Here is a 14,301-nt window from a genome sequence, read left to right as displayed (position 1 = left end):
CACACACAGTAGTACACACACACACACAGTGGTACACACACACATAGTGGTACACACACACACAGTGGTACACACACACAGTAGTACACACACAGTGGTACACACACACAGTGGTACACACACACACACAGTGGTACACACACAGTGGTACACACACACACACAGTCGTCCACACACACGGACCCTCCCGCGCGGGTGCAATCCATTGCCGTGGAAAAGGGAAAGTTGGAGGCGCGCGGCAGAACGCGACTCCGTCATTAGCGCCCCGCTCCCATCAATTAACGAGATTCACGCGGCGCGCGCTCCCCGAGGGGGGGGGAGGGGGGGGTCGAGACCCCCCGATGGGAGTGGAGAAGCCGCAGAGGTGAAAGGAAATAAAAAAAGGTAACGAGAGGAGGAGGAGGAGAGATGAGGGGGTGGAGGAGGAAGATGTAAGAGGGGAGAGAAGTGGAAGATAAAGAGGAGAGGAGGCAGAAAGATAAGGGGAGTAGGAGAGGAGGTGAGGGGAGACGAGAGGGAATTTAAATGAACGAGGGGAGACGATGTGAGATCAGAGCAGATGAGGGGGAGGCGAGGGGAGCTGAGAACAGATGAGGGAGAGGAGACGAGGGGGTGGGGGGAGACGAGGGGGTGGGGGCGAGGGGAGACGAGGGGGTGGGGGGAGACGAGGGGGTGGGGGGCGGGGGGAGACGAGGGGGTGGGGGTGGGGGGAGACGAGGGGTGGGGGGAGACGAGGGGGTGGGGGCGAGGGGAGACGAGGGGGTGGGGGGAGACGAGGGGGTGGGGGGCGGGGGGAGACGAGGGGGTGGGGGGCGAGGGGAGACGAGGGGGTGGGGCGGGGGGAGACGAGGGGGTGGGGGGAGACGAGGGGGTGGGGGGAGACGAGGGGGTGGGGGGCGGGGGGAGACGAGGGGGTGGGGGGAGACGAGGGGGTGGGGGGCGGGGGGAGACGAGGGGGTGGGGGGCGGGCGGAGACGAGGGGGTGGGGGGCGAGGGGAGACGAGGTGGTGGGGGTGGGGGGAGACGAGGGTAAGGGGTGGAAGACGAGGCAAGCTGGGAGGTAGGCGATGAGGCGCGATGAGGGGAGATTACCGAAGACTCCGGGTGACAAGAAGGGAGGATGAAAGAGACGAAGGAGCGGGTAATGAGAGGAGGTGAGGAGTTTGAGGCAAGCTGCGGAGGGGAGATGAGGAGGGGAGATTTGGTGAAGCTGAGGGGCGGGGCTCGCTGGGGGGCGGGGCTCGCTGAGGGGCGGGGCTCGCGGGGAGGGGTGGGTGGAGGGGCGGGTTTGTGGGGGAGGGCCCTGCCTGACGGAGTTAATCCTCGTTAACGCATTAGGGGCAGCGCGCGGGAGACAAGTGGCGGGGAAATGTCACCCCCCTCCCTCCCTCCCCGGGGCCCTCACCCCTCACCCCTCCCCCTCCCCACGTCTCGCGTTGCCAGGCAACCCCGAGCGCGCGTCCAACGGGGCCGACAGCATCGAGCGGCACAAAGAGATGAGTGTGTGTCTGTGTGTGTGTCTGTGTGTGTGTCTGTGTGTGTGTCTGTGTGTGTGTCTGTGTGTGTGTCTGTGTGTGTGTCTGTGTGTGTGTGTCTGTGTGTGTCTGTCTGTGTGTGTGTGTCTGTGTGTGTGTGTCTGTGTGTGTGTGTGTCTGTGTGTGTGTGTGTCTGTGTGTGTGTCTGTGTGTGTGTCTGTGTGTGTGTCTGTGTGTGTGTCTGTGTGTGTGTCTGTGTCTGTGTGTGTGTCTGTGTGTGTGTCTGTGTGTGTGTCTGTGTGTGTGTGTCTGTGTGTGTGTGTCTGTGTGTGTCTGTCTGTGTGTGTGTGTCTGTGTGTGTGTGTCTGTGTGTGTGTGTGTCTGTGTGTGTGTCTGTGTGTGTGTCTGTGTGTGTGTGTGTCTGTGTGTGTCTGTGTGTGTGTGTGTCTGTGTGTGTGTCTGTGTGTGTGTGTGTGTGTCTGTGTGTGTGTCTGTGTGTGTGTGTCTGTGTGTGTGTGTCTGTGTGTGTGTGTGTCTGTGTGTGTGTGTCTGTGTGTCTGTGTGTGTGTCTGTGTGTGTGTCTGTGTGTGTGTCTGTGTCTGTGTGTGTGTCTGTGTCTGTGTGTGTGTCTGTGTGTGTGTCTGTGTGTGTGTCTGTGTGTGTCTGTGTGTGTGTGTGTCTGTGTGTGTGTCTGTGTGTGTGTCTGTGTGTGTGTGTGTCTGTGTGTGTCTGTGTGTGTGTGTGTCTGTGTGTGTGTCTGTGTGTGTGTCTGTGTGTGTGTCTGTGTGTGTGTCTGTGTGTGTGTGTCTGTGTGTGTGTGTCTGTGTGTGTCTGTCTGTGTGTGTGTGTCTGTGTGTGTGTGTCTGTGTGTGTGTCTGTCTGTGTGTGTGTCTGTGTGTGTGTCTGTGTGTGTGTGTCTGTGTCTGTGTGTGTGTCTGTGTGTGTGTGTCTGTGTGTGTGTGTCTGTGTGTGTGTGTGTCTGTGTGTGTGTGTGTCTGTGTGTGTGTGTCTGTGTGTCTGTGTGTGTGTCTGTGTGTGTGTCTGTGTGTGTTTGTCTGTGTGTGTGTCTGTGTCTGTGTGTGTGTCTGTGTCTGTGTGTGTGTCTGTGTGTGTGTCTGTGTGTGTGTCTGTGTGTGTCTGTGTGTGTGTGTGTCTGTGTGTGTGTCTGTATGTGTGTCTGTGTGTGTGTGTCTGTGTGTCTGTGTGTGTGTGTCTGTGTGTGTGTCTGTGTGTGTCTGTGTGTGTCTGTGTGTGTGTGTATGTGTGTGTGTGTCTGTGTGTCTGTGTGTGTGTGTGTCTGTGTGTGTCTGTGTGTGTATGTCTGTGTGTGTGTGTCTGTGTGTGTGTGTGTGTCTGTGTGTGTGTGTCTGTGTGTCTGTGTGTGTGTGTGTGTGTCTGTGTGTGTCTGTGTGTGTATGTCTGTGTGTGTGTCTGTGTGTGTGTGTCTGTGTGTGTGTGTGTGTCTGTGTGTGTGTCTGTGTGTGTGTCTGTCTGTGTGTGTGTCTGTATGTGTGTGTGTCTGTATGTGTGTGTGTCTGTGTGTGTGTGTCTATGTGTGTGTCTGTGTGTTTGTCTGTGTGTGTGTCTGTGTCTGTGTGTGTGTCTGTGTGTGTGTCTGTGTGTGTGTCTATGTGTGTTTGTCTGTGTGTGTGTCTGTGTCTGTGTGTGTGTCTGTGTGTGTGTCTGTGTGTGTGTCTGTGTGTGTGTCTGTGTGTGTTTGTCTGTGTGTGTGTCTGTGTCTGTGTGTGTGTCTGTGTCTGTGTGTGTGTCTGTGTGTGTGTCTGTGTGTGTGTCTGTGTGTGTCTGTGTGTGTGTGTGTCTGTGTGTGTGTCTGTATGTGTGTCTGTGTGTGTGTGTCTGTGTGTCTGTGTGTGTGTGTCTGTGTGTGTGTCTGTGTGTGTCTGTGTGTGTCTGTGTGTGTGTGTATGTGTGTGTGTGTCTGTGTGTCTGTGTGTGTGTGTGTCTGTGTGTGTCTGTGTGTGTATGTCTGTGTGTGTGTGTCTGTGTGTGTGTGTGTGTCTGTGTGTGTGTGTCTGTGTGTCTGTGTGTGTGTGTGTGTGTCTGTGTGTGTCTGTGTGTGTATGTCTGTGTGTGTGTCTGTGTGTGTGTGTCTGTGTGTGTGTGTGTGTCTGTGTGTGTGTCTGTGTGTGTGTCTGTCTGTGTGTGTGTCTGTATGTGTGTGTGTCTGTATGTGTGTGTGTCTGTGTGTGTGTGTCTATGTGTGTGTCTGTGTGTTTGTCTGTGTGTGTGTCTGTGTCTGTGTGTGTGTCTGTGTGTGTGTCTGTGTGTGTGTCTATGTGTGTTTGTCTGTGTGTGTGTCTGTGTCTGTGTGTGTGTCTGTGTGTGTGTCTGTGTGTGTGTCTATGTGTGTGTGTCTGTGTGTTTGTCTGTGTGTGTGTCTGTGTGTGTGTCTGTGTCTGTGTGTGTGTCTGTGTGTCTGTGTGTGTCTGTGTGTGTGTGTGTGTCCGGCAAAACAACCCCCTACCTCCTCGCGGTGCCGGACGGGCAACTCTGTCGTGGACAGTGCTGTGGGGGGAGATCCAATTTTGATTGGCTCCTCCCCTCATGGCATATGTGTCCACCACAGGGGCTAAACGGGGGCTCTGGACGGGTGCGAGGGGCTGGTAACCCCTCCACCTTCAATTAATTACCACGAAACCACGAATTAAACTGAAATATGTAACTAATAAGCTTGTGCCGGAGGCCCCGGGGGGCCAGGCGTCTATGACGTCTCCTGGCCAAACCCCAATTGGCGGAGCCAGGAGATTGAATATCTACCCTCGGGGCTACTCCAGAAACAACGAAAAGCTACTACGGGTGGCCACGTGGAATGTTCGAACGCTCACTGCAGAGGAGAGGCTGCCACTACTCTGTCGGGAGCTGGACCGGTACCGCCTGGATCTATGCGGCATTCAGGAGGTCCGGTGGACCGGCTCTGGCTCCTGCCACCATGAGGGGTGGACAGTCCTCTACTCGGGGCAGCAGACTGCCAAACAACAGGGTGTGGGTCTTCTTTTGAACAAAAGAATGAAGGGGGCGTGGGAGCGTGGCGGTGAGGTGTGGGAAGCTGTAAGCCCCAGGCTACTTTGGGCTCGCCTTCCCATCAACCGGAGGCGAGGAATGGTGGTCGTGGTTACTTATGCCCCTACCGAAGATGAACATCCGTGGAGGGATGCAGGCAAAGCCGGTGAGTCAGACGCCTTCTATGACCTCTTGTCACAGGTGCTGGCTAAAGTGGCCCCTCGGGATAGAGTCATCATGTTGGGTGACTTCAATGCCCGAGTTGGTCATGATACTGGCACCTGATCTGGAGTGATTGGAGGGCACGGGCCAGATCAGCTCAATAACAACGGTAGGAGGCTGCTAGATTTTAGTGCAGCCCATGGGCTTGTAATTACCAACACGCTGTTCCGGCATCGGCGCATCCACACAACATCATGGATGCATGCCGGGTCCAAGCAAGAATATCTGCTGGACTACATAGTGACGGACCAGCGAATGCGAGCCCATGTCCTTGACACCAGGACCTACCGTGGAGCTGATCTGCCCTCTGACCATCGACTAGTCATCTGTAAGATGCGCCTGCCATTCTTCCACTCCGGTGGTGGGTGTACACCCAGGACCCCATTCGAACATAAATTAGCCTGGTCTCAGTTATCTGTTGAAAGTTGCAAGCGAGAATTTCATCATCGCTTGCGGCTGGGATTGGCATCGTCCCCGACTCCTCCTGATGTCGAGGGTAAATGGGCGAGGTTTAGGACTGTGACTCATGCAGCTGCAATGGCTGCTTTGGGTACGCGGTCCAGACCTCCCCAGAGGCCCTGGCTGACAGAGGAGGTGTTCAGGATGGTTGAGAAAAAGCGACAGGCCCACTGTCATCGGCTACAGAATCCCACGTCAGAGAATGAGGAGGCTTACCGCAGCCTTCGCTCGGAGGTTGGGAGAGCCATGAGGTGCTGCAAGGATGGGTGGTGGTCGCGGGTTGCTGAGGAGATGGAGTCTTCCTCAGTGGCCCGTGATCACAAATCTCTATTTAACTCCATCAAAAATGTAACCTGCAGCGCCACACCTATTACCATCATTAGGGGAAAAAACGGTGATCCAATCTCCGACCCCCAGGAACAGGTTTGCAGATTTGCTGAGCATTTCTGTGAGGTCCTGGGGGAGGGAAAATCCCACAGCCAGGAAAACATCGCGGCACAAAGTGAGGATGACCCTGCTGAGGCTGCGGTGCCTCAAATATTGGAAGAAGTCACCCCCTGTGAGTGGCTGACTGAGGTGCCATCTGCTGAGGAAGTATTGAAGGCGATCCGGAGTCTGAGACCAGGAAAGGCAGCGGGCAGAGATGATCTCCCAAGCGAAATGCTGAGGGAGGGTGGCGTTTGTGCACAGACTGCCCTATATGACATCATAACAACAGTCTGGACCACTGGACGGGTTCCGCAGGATTGGAAGGATGCCCTGGTGGTCCCCCTTTTTAAGAAGGGGGACCGCACAGACTGTAACAACTACAGGGGCATCTCACTCCTCAGTGTGCCGGTAAAGGTCCTGGCAAGGATTATTCAGCATCGCCTTGCCAGGCACGCTGAGGAGAGGCTTGCGGAGCCCCAATGCGGTTTCAGGAAAGGGCGGTCCTGCACAGATGCCATATTTTCTGTCCGTCTGCTACAGCAGAGGTGTAGGGAATTCCAGCAAGACCTATATCTCTGCTTTATTGACCTGGTCAAGGCCTATGATACCATCAGTAGGCCTGGGCTCTGGGTCGTTCTTCGTGCTTTTGGAGTACCTGACCCTCTGCTCACGATCATTAAGGACCTTCATGATGGTGAGCGGGCCCGGGTAAAACTACGTGGCCGGGAGTCAGAGCCATTCCCTGTACACCTTGGGGTGCGACAGGGATGTCCTCTGGCTCCCACATTATTTAACATCTATTTTGACCACGTAGTTCGTGAAGCCTTCAATAGCTGTACCGGGGGAATCTCCATATTGTACAGATATAATGGGAGGCTAATCGATGCCCGGGTCCGGTCAAGGGATGGCTCCCTATTGCTCAACCACGTTATGTATGCTGATGATTTGGTAATAGCTGCTCAGTCAGAGGAGGAGTTGGAGACGCTGCTGCTGAGACTGGAGCGTGCCACTAAGAGGTGGGGCCTTACCATCAGCCCCACCAAAACTAAGCACCTGCCTGGGTATTTTGTACCATCGGACACTCCACCCCCACAACTCCCAATCGGTGATGGGGCAGTTGTGGAGAGAGTGGAGAGTTTCCCATACCTGGGCAGTGGCTTATGACTGGCTCCAGTTTAACAGCAGAGGTCTCACTCCGAATCAGTCGAGTGGCAATATCTTTTCATCGGTTGCGTAACGCTGTGTGGAAGCTACCTGGTCTGTCGCTCCGCACTAAGCTTCAGGTCTTCTCAGCCACGGTCATTCCCTCCCTTCTCTACGCTTGCGAAACGTGGACCCCCCTAATGGAACATCTTCGCCGGTTAGAAACATTTAGGCTGGCCTGCCTACGATCCATCCTGGGTTTAACCAGACTGGATTGTGTGAGGAGCTCACAAATCCTTGAAAGATCTGGGCAGGGTCCCATCGGTGAGCTCCTCCGGCAGGCAAGGCTGCGATGGCTGGGTCATGTAGCCCGCATGCCCAGCCACCGCATGCCGAAACAGCTTTTGTTTGGCCGGATCGAGGGGGCTAAGCAGGCGCGGCACGGGCTAGAGAAGAGATGGAGTGATGTGGTACAGGAGGACGTGGAGCTGAGTGGACTTGCCGATGACTGGTACCAGCGGTGTCAAGATCGTCCTCTGTGGAGGAGGCTCGTGAAGGACACTACTGGGCAGTTGGAGGCAGTCGCCCTTCAACAACAACGGAGGGCGGAGGAGCGACGCTCAGAACAACGAGCGGAGCGCCGGGTAGCTAAAGCACAGCAGGTTGGCACAGTAGGGGGCACAGGTGGTGCATCAGCCAGTCATCTAAGTCAGTCGACCCGTGGCACCTGGGTCTGCCCCGTGACCTCCTGCCAGCGGGTGTTCGACACTTCACGTGGCCTCAGGGTGCACATAGCCTGGCACAAGCGTTGTGGTGACGTCACCGCCACTTAGTGGCGAATGGCGGTTGTTGTTGTTGCGTGTCTGTGTGTGTCTCAGTGTGTGTGCGTGTCTCTGTGTGTGGGCGTGTCTCTGTGTGTGTGCATGCCTGTGTGTGTCTCTGTGTGTGTGCGTGCCTGTGTGTGTGCGTGTCTCTGTGTGTGTCTCTGTGTGGGGAGCGGTAGTGTAGCGGTTAGCGCGCTGCGCTACGAACCTGGCGACTCAGCCTCAAATGAGTACCTGGTGCGGTGTGTAAACATCGCCACTGGGGAGACAAAAGCGGCCGGGCGTGGTGCTGGCCACCCACCCCCTCGTGTGCCGTGCCGGCCTTCATAGGTGCTCGCTAACAGCACTTGCCCCTACAGTCTGTTAAGGCTACACTGGGGATCTTTGTCTCTGTGTCTCTCTGTGTGTGTCTCTGTGTGTGTGCGTCTGTGTGTGTGTGCGTGTCACAACTCCAGATCACGATCAACGTCGAGTGATATCTGAACCGGTCCGAGCTTGCATACCCCTACCCCACCCCACCTGCACAACTCCAACGAGTGACACGGCCTTCATCGAGCAGTGGATTCCTATCAAAGCGATTCCCAGCTGCAACAAACATTGCTCCGACGGGGTCGAGTCAAAGCTCCATAAGACAAGCAAGCACTTATAGACTACCCCACCGAGTGGTAGCAATTTTATGGACCCTGGAGGGGGGTTGATGATGGGCTGGCTCCACCGCCGTGCCGCGTGGCTGCGAGGGCCGGGATGTCAGTAGTGACTGCCTCGAATGCCGCGACCGTCAATGTCACGTCGTGGCATTTTAAACATTTACATTTTATGACCCAGTGGATTCGCCCTCACTGTGGACGCGACACCTTCCCGTGGCAATTCCGCGTCTCACATGCACCGATCTCCGTCGTGTCAATCCACGGCCGGTAGTGGGGACGTACATTTGACCGTACTTCACCACGCTGGTCAGTGCGGGTCGGTGAACGGCGAGGTGAGTACAGAATATAAATTGGATGTTGTTTTGCTGTATGTATGTACCGTATGTTGAACCTCTTTTGCACCGTACCTAGCCAGCCGTGCTAATCAGAGGTGCGGGGAAGGACAACAAAATAAGGACACGAAGCAGTGGTAAAGAAATGAGTTTTCAATCTGGATTTAAAAGTGCATAGCTCCCGTGACCTGATATCAGGAGGAAGAGCGTTCCAGATGGCTGCAGAAGCACATCTGGCACAGCAAGATGCGGTGACCGTCTTTGTTTGATGGCCAAAAGCCGCTGCTGCGAGGATGACCACCGGAGCTCACGTGACGGTGGTTTATGCTCCTTGGAGAAGATCAGCGAGGTATTGTGGTTCATTTGTGGCAAACGCTTTGTGTGTGTAATGAGAGCGACATCGTGACCTATTGCCCCTTTGCAGAAGCAGCAGCCTATACATGTGCCGGGTTTCCTCGCTGTATGCGGTAGTAGATGCGTTACAATAAAAGTGTGGGGGGGGGTGCGCACAAAGCGAAATCGCGTCGCGTGGGCTCCACGGTCACCCGGCCCTCCAACGTGGAGACACGCTCAGCGTTCATTGGTTGAAAACATCTTAACATTAAATCCCAAGGAAGCGGCAGAACCCTCCTGGTAAAAATAAAAACAGCCCAACGTCTCAGCGCGGCTCTCCTGGATAGGGAAGAAACATTTACAATTTTCTTTGATCCAATGGGCGAGAGTGGTGGACGCAGGGCAACAAACTCCTCCAACCTGTCACAGCAGGGGTCAGGACCGCGGGGCCGCGGTCAACCTCCCCCCCCCCCTCGGGGTGGACGCGCTTGTCACGTCACCCTGCGCGGCGAGGCTGGGACGATGGCTCTGATCTGGAGCGTGGATTTCAGAAGGGGAGAGAGAGAGAGAGGGGTCGCGAGGAGGAGAGGGTGGGGAGGAGGGAGGAGTTCCAGATGGTGGGGGCAGCAAACGGGAGGCCGGTGGGGGGGGGGGTGCAGCGGCCACCCACTGCGTTGGAGGTGGACGGGGAGGGGGATGCAGCAGGGTGACGGCTCGCCAGTGTTTTGATATCCAAATGCTTGCGGAGACCCAGAGTGGCTCCCAGCAGCCTCCACCACTTCGTCACAACAGTTACAACGACGAATAATAATAATAATAGAATCGGGATAATGGGGAAAACAACATCCACGGGGTTTTTTTTAAATAACTGGGAGGGAAGGCAGATCTCTGGGACTAGATTGACATAGCAGCGTCTACTGCATGGGGCCGCATCTCAAGGGTTGGTGGATCACCGCAAGACATGGTTGTGAAACTCCCTTTCCGTGGGCGTCGAGGAGGTGCCTTACCCCGACTCGCCAGGAGAAGGCGGTAAAGCAAGTCGACTAATCGCCTCCTGTTTCCATCTGTACGGGGATAGCGCGTTGCCCCCTCGCGCGCTGCGTGGGTTTTCTCCAGGTGCTCCGGATTCCTTCTCCCACTTGAATAATCAACACAAACTCATCATTACTTGGCCGGAAATATCTTACCAATAAAACCCCAAATGTAGCGACAGGACCCTCCTGAATAAGACTCCTGCGATAACCAAATATCAAGATGCGGCACAGAATTTCTGGGCATGCATTGGCTTTATAGACAGACACGGTCAGTGCATAAGAAGGTATTGAGCCTGAACTTAAACATAGTAGCGTGGAGCCAACAGCACGGACGGCTGGAGGAAGGAGTCTCTAGACTAATTGAGGGGGAGGATGACAGCAGAGGAGAAAGGGACGCCTTTCCTCCTCTGAGGTTGTAATAAAATCTCAAGACGCTGCACAACAATCGTTGGCACATTACAGGGAAATGAGGCACAGTCTTCGTTTTGTGAATAGAGAGAGCCACGTGGGAGCAAAGGCAGGAGAGGTAATAATGGTACTAAGCCTTGGCGTGAATAAGGCGCATGGAGCCGACAGCTCGGATGAATGGGGGACGAATGCAGTTCCAGATTTGGAGGAGTGCCCTTCCAGCGAGCTTGACTTAATTATTCGATGGAAGGCCTTGGTTGCTGGAATCGTAATGGTTTCGTCCATCAGCCTATGGGCCTTCCGTACCAATGTTGGTATCTACTGATAAAATGCGCCTTACAAATGTAAAATATTGTTATTTAAGCAAACTGGACCGGTTTCGACTTTCAGATTCTCATCAAAAGAATTGTTCCACCTTTGAAACGTCAACGCACTTCAGTGCGCATCAATCTAAACTTCCGGACCGCATTTTAATGTATTCACACCCCAAGGACTGGTTTCAGTTGAGTGAGACAAACATTGTTGGCCAGTCACCGCCACCACCAACAGTATCTGTTTCTCTCCGTGTGTAATGTTCAAATGCGTCCCTCTCTCTGTAGCCGTCTCTGTCTCTCTGTCACTCCGTGTCTCTCTCTGTCTCGGTTTGTGTGTGGTCCCGTGCTTGTCTTCTCGGTGAATCTGTTGTGGAGGGTGGGAGCGGTGGCGCAGTGGTTCACGCGCTGCGCGATGGACCCGACCTCCCGATTTCGATTCCCGCTCACGAACGCCAACACCTGTGACGATTATTTGAACCGGTCTTGGGCCTGCCCCTAGTTCGACTCAGTCTCAAATGAGCACCTGTTGCGGTGTAAACATCGCTACTGGGGAGATGAAGGCGGTCGGGCGTGGGACTGGCAATCCAACCCCTCGCCAACACCACTTTCCCCAACAGTCTGTTAAGTCTATATGATGCATATTTGCCCACAAAATTCAAATCTCACGAAAATATATCTTTGTATAGGATGCATCTCGGTGCGTGTCTCGATGTCTCTCTGCACGTGGCTCGCTGAGACAACTCTGCCCAACCCAACACCACTCCAGCTCATACTTCACCCCGTGGCAATGCCGGGCTGGTTAGATAGTCGGACAGGTGCGCTCCTGACGCGTCACGTGACTCAGGTACGCGGTTCGGTCTCGTGTCGCAGCCTCGGGGTTACGAACCGCGACACGTGGGAGAGCTACCGAGACCTATACTGTACAGTACCCCCCTCCCCTCACACCACGCGCCCCTCCCCACAGCATCCCCTCCCTTCGCCTCCCCACCACAACACACACAGGTGCGCCGTACACGCGCCCGCCCAGGTGAGGAGTCTTACCTGCGGCTCATTGCGCGGTGATTGTGGCCGTTTTGGGGGGCTGGGCGGCATGGGGGGCGGTGGGCGCGGGGAGGGGGTTTGCGGGTGGGGTTGGGAGGGGAGGTGCGCATACACACACACCTGTGCCGCAGGGTACAGGTGTGTGTGTGTGTGTGCGCGAGACGAGCAATAATTCAGAACCTTGTCACGTGACGCCGCGGGCTCCTCCTGCAGGCAGAGCGGGTGGAGTTCGTGGCTCCAGGTTGAGGAGGCTCCAGGAATTCCACTCCGAGTTTCCCGGTTCTTGGATTCTCAGGGATCGCGTCGCAGGTGGATTCGCTGATTGTAACGGCGAGGCGTCGTGCGATGACGATGATTGCGTGACATGATGCCGGGACGCCACAGTGGCGAGTTATCAACAAGCTTCGCTCGTGAAGAGCCGATTTGTGTTTAGCTTGTTCGCCTTCCTCGCACCTCCGATGAAGCACGGTTGGCTACGTACGGTGCAAAAGAAGTTCGACATATATACATACATGATTGTAGATTCATGATGATGATTGTAGATTCGTGATGATGATTGTAGATTCTTAATGATTATTGTATATTCGTGATTATGATGATTGCAGCTCCCCAAGTTTCCCTGGGGAAATGCGAGCGCCCGTCTGGTGCAGAACGCGTTGACGATGAAGCCAGCGCATTGCAATTTCTCAGTGGGTCTCTATGTGAGTCTATAGGTCTCTAAATGAGTCGGTGGATCTCTATGTGAATCTGTGCGTCTCTGTATACGTCTCTGTGAGTCGATAGGTCTCTATGTGAGTCTTTGGGTTTGTGTGAGTATGCCATTCCAAGGGTCTCTGTGTAAGTACCCTATTTAGGTCTCTATATGAGTCTTGGTCTCTATGTAAGTCTAAAGTGTTCGTGCGAGTCGATGGCTCTCTGTGTGAGTCTATGTATTGGTCTCTACGTTATCAGGCTACGGATCTCTGTAACGAGGCGATGGGTATCTTTGCAAGTCTGTAGATCTCCCTGGAGGAGAAAGCTAAACATTATAAACCATTTTTTTTATTTTACCAGGTAAGGCCCACTGAGCAATATAAAAAAAATTCAGAAGCGATCTGGCCACAAATGAAAGGTCAACGAAGTGGTTTATCATGTGGAACTGTATCGTAGCCAAATACTTCAAACGCACGTTTCTAAATGTGGAGGGGAAAATCGGAGGACCCGGAGAAAAATCCACGCGGCCACAGGGAGAGAGAGAAAGAGAGACACGCAAACTCCAAATATAGAGCAAGCATCAGGGTCGGGATCGAACCCACGACCTCCTGCATGCCAAGCGAGGTCGTTAACATCTCCTAGCCACCGCGACGCCCTAAAGCGCTGACGACGACGAATCCACCGCCAGCGCATTCCACTTCCTCGGTGACTCCCCGTGCACGCGTCACCGCCTGAGAATGCAGAGCCCCGAGGTGGACTTTGCAGCCTCCTCAACCTGGAGCCACGAGGCGATACTGGCCGTCGAGCGATGGGGGGTGGTGGTGAGGGGGGGGGCTGTGCTCCCCGGTAGCCGTGGGAGCGGAATTGGGGGGTGGATGGGTGCTGGTCAGGGGGGAGGGGGCGAAGGAAGGGGAGGGGGGGCTCCGCTTTGGCTCTGCGCGGGGCCCCCACGCCGAACAATCGCGGATCGTCGCCTCTGCGACGTCAGCGATTTTTATCGCGATTGTGCGCGCGCGGCAGATGGCGGTGCGCGGCACGGGGATGAATATTAATGCGTTAATTAGAGCTCGCGGGGGGGGGGGGCGGAGGAGGGAGGGGGTGTGGCGGACGACGGTCACACCGGGGCTCGGCGCTGGAACTCCTGACGCAGTGGGGACACGCAGTGCCCTCCCACCTCCCCATCACAATCCCACAACCCCCCTACGCCCCCCACGGGGGCAAAGCTTCACCCCCCGATTGGACCCGCGTGGGGCTTGGGGTGAAGTCATAGGGGATCAAACGTTGGTGCCCCCCCCCTCACTCCCATGCCCCTTCTGCCCCCCCGCCCTCACCCTCTCTGCCCAACTCCGAGAGGTGAAGCGGCGGACGTCACGGGAAGCCCCGCACCTCCGATCGGCGCGGTTGGCTTCGTGGTCAGCGACGCCGAGAAGCGAACGCGACGTGGAGAGAGGCGACGAGGTGCGGGGCGAGAGGCCGGGCTCGTAACTCGACGCCGGTTGGCTGGCTGATTCGGGCTAGGGCTAGCAACATCGGACAAGTTGGTTGGTAGAGTTGGATCAGTGGCAGGGCTAGAACTAGTTACTGGTTGGTTAGTTTGATTAAGATCGTTTGCAGAGCTATTGCTCATTGGTTTTTTCGGTAAAGTCACGTATGTAGAAATACAATAAAATAATATAAAAAACGTTTCGATCACAGCGCAAGCGATCTTCATCAGGTGTCAAGAACAAATCACGGAGGTAAATACAACAAAAAGATGAGAGACGAGAATTCAACAAACCTGAAAAAGCATTATGTGAAGCACATCCAGTCAGGCCAACAACACAGTTAGACACTTCCTGGCGGATCACGAATTTAGAGCTATTGCTATTGACTGGTGGGCTATCGTCAGATTGGGCTATGCCTCGTCCTTGTGGCTGGGTAGCTGGG

Source organism: Petromyzon marinus, chromosome 8 (assembly GCF_048934315.1).
Source record: "Petromyzon marinus isolate PM22_M1 ecotype Great Lakes invasive population chromosome 8, UKy_Petmar_22M1.pri1.0, whole genome shotgun sequence".
In the NCBI taxonomy this organism is placed as follows: Eukaryota; Metazoa; Chordata; class Hyperoartia; order Petromyzontiformes; family Petromyzontidae; genus Petromyzon; species Petromyzon marinus.
The sequence above is the reverse complement of the archived record's forward strand: the minus strand, read 5'-3'. Positions refer to the sequence as shown.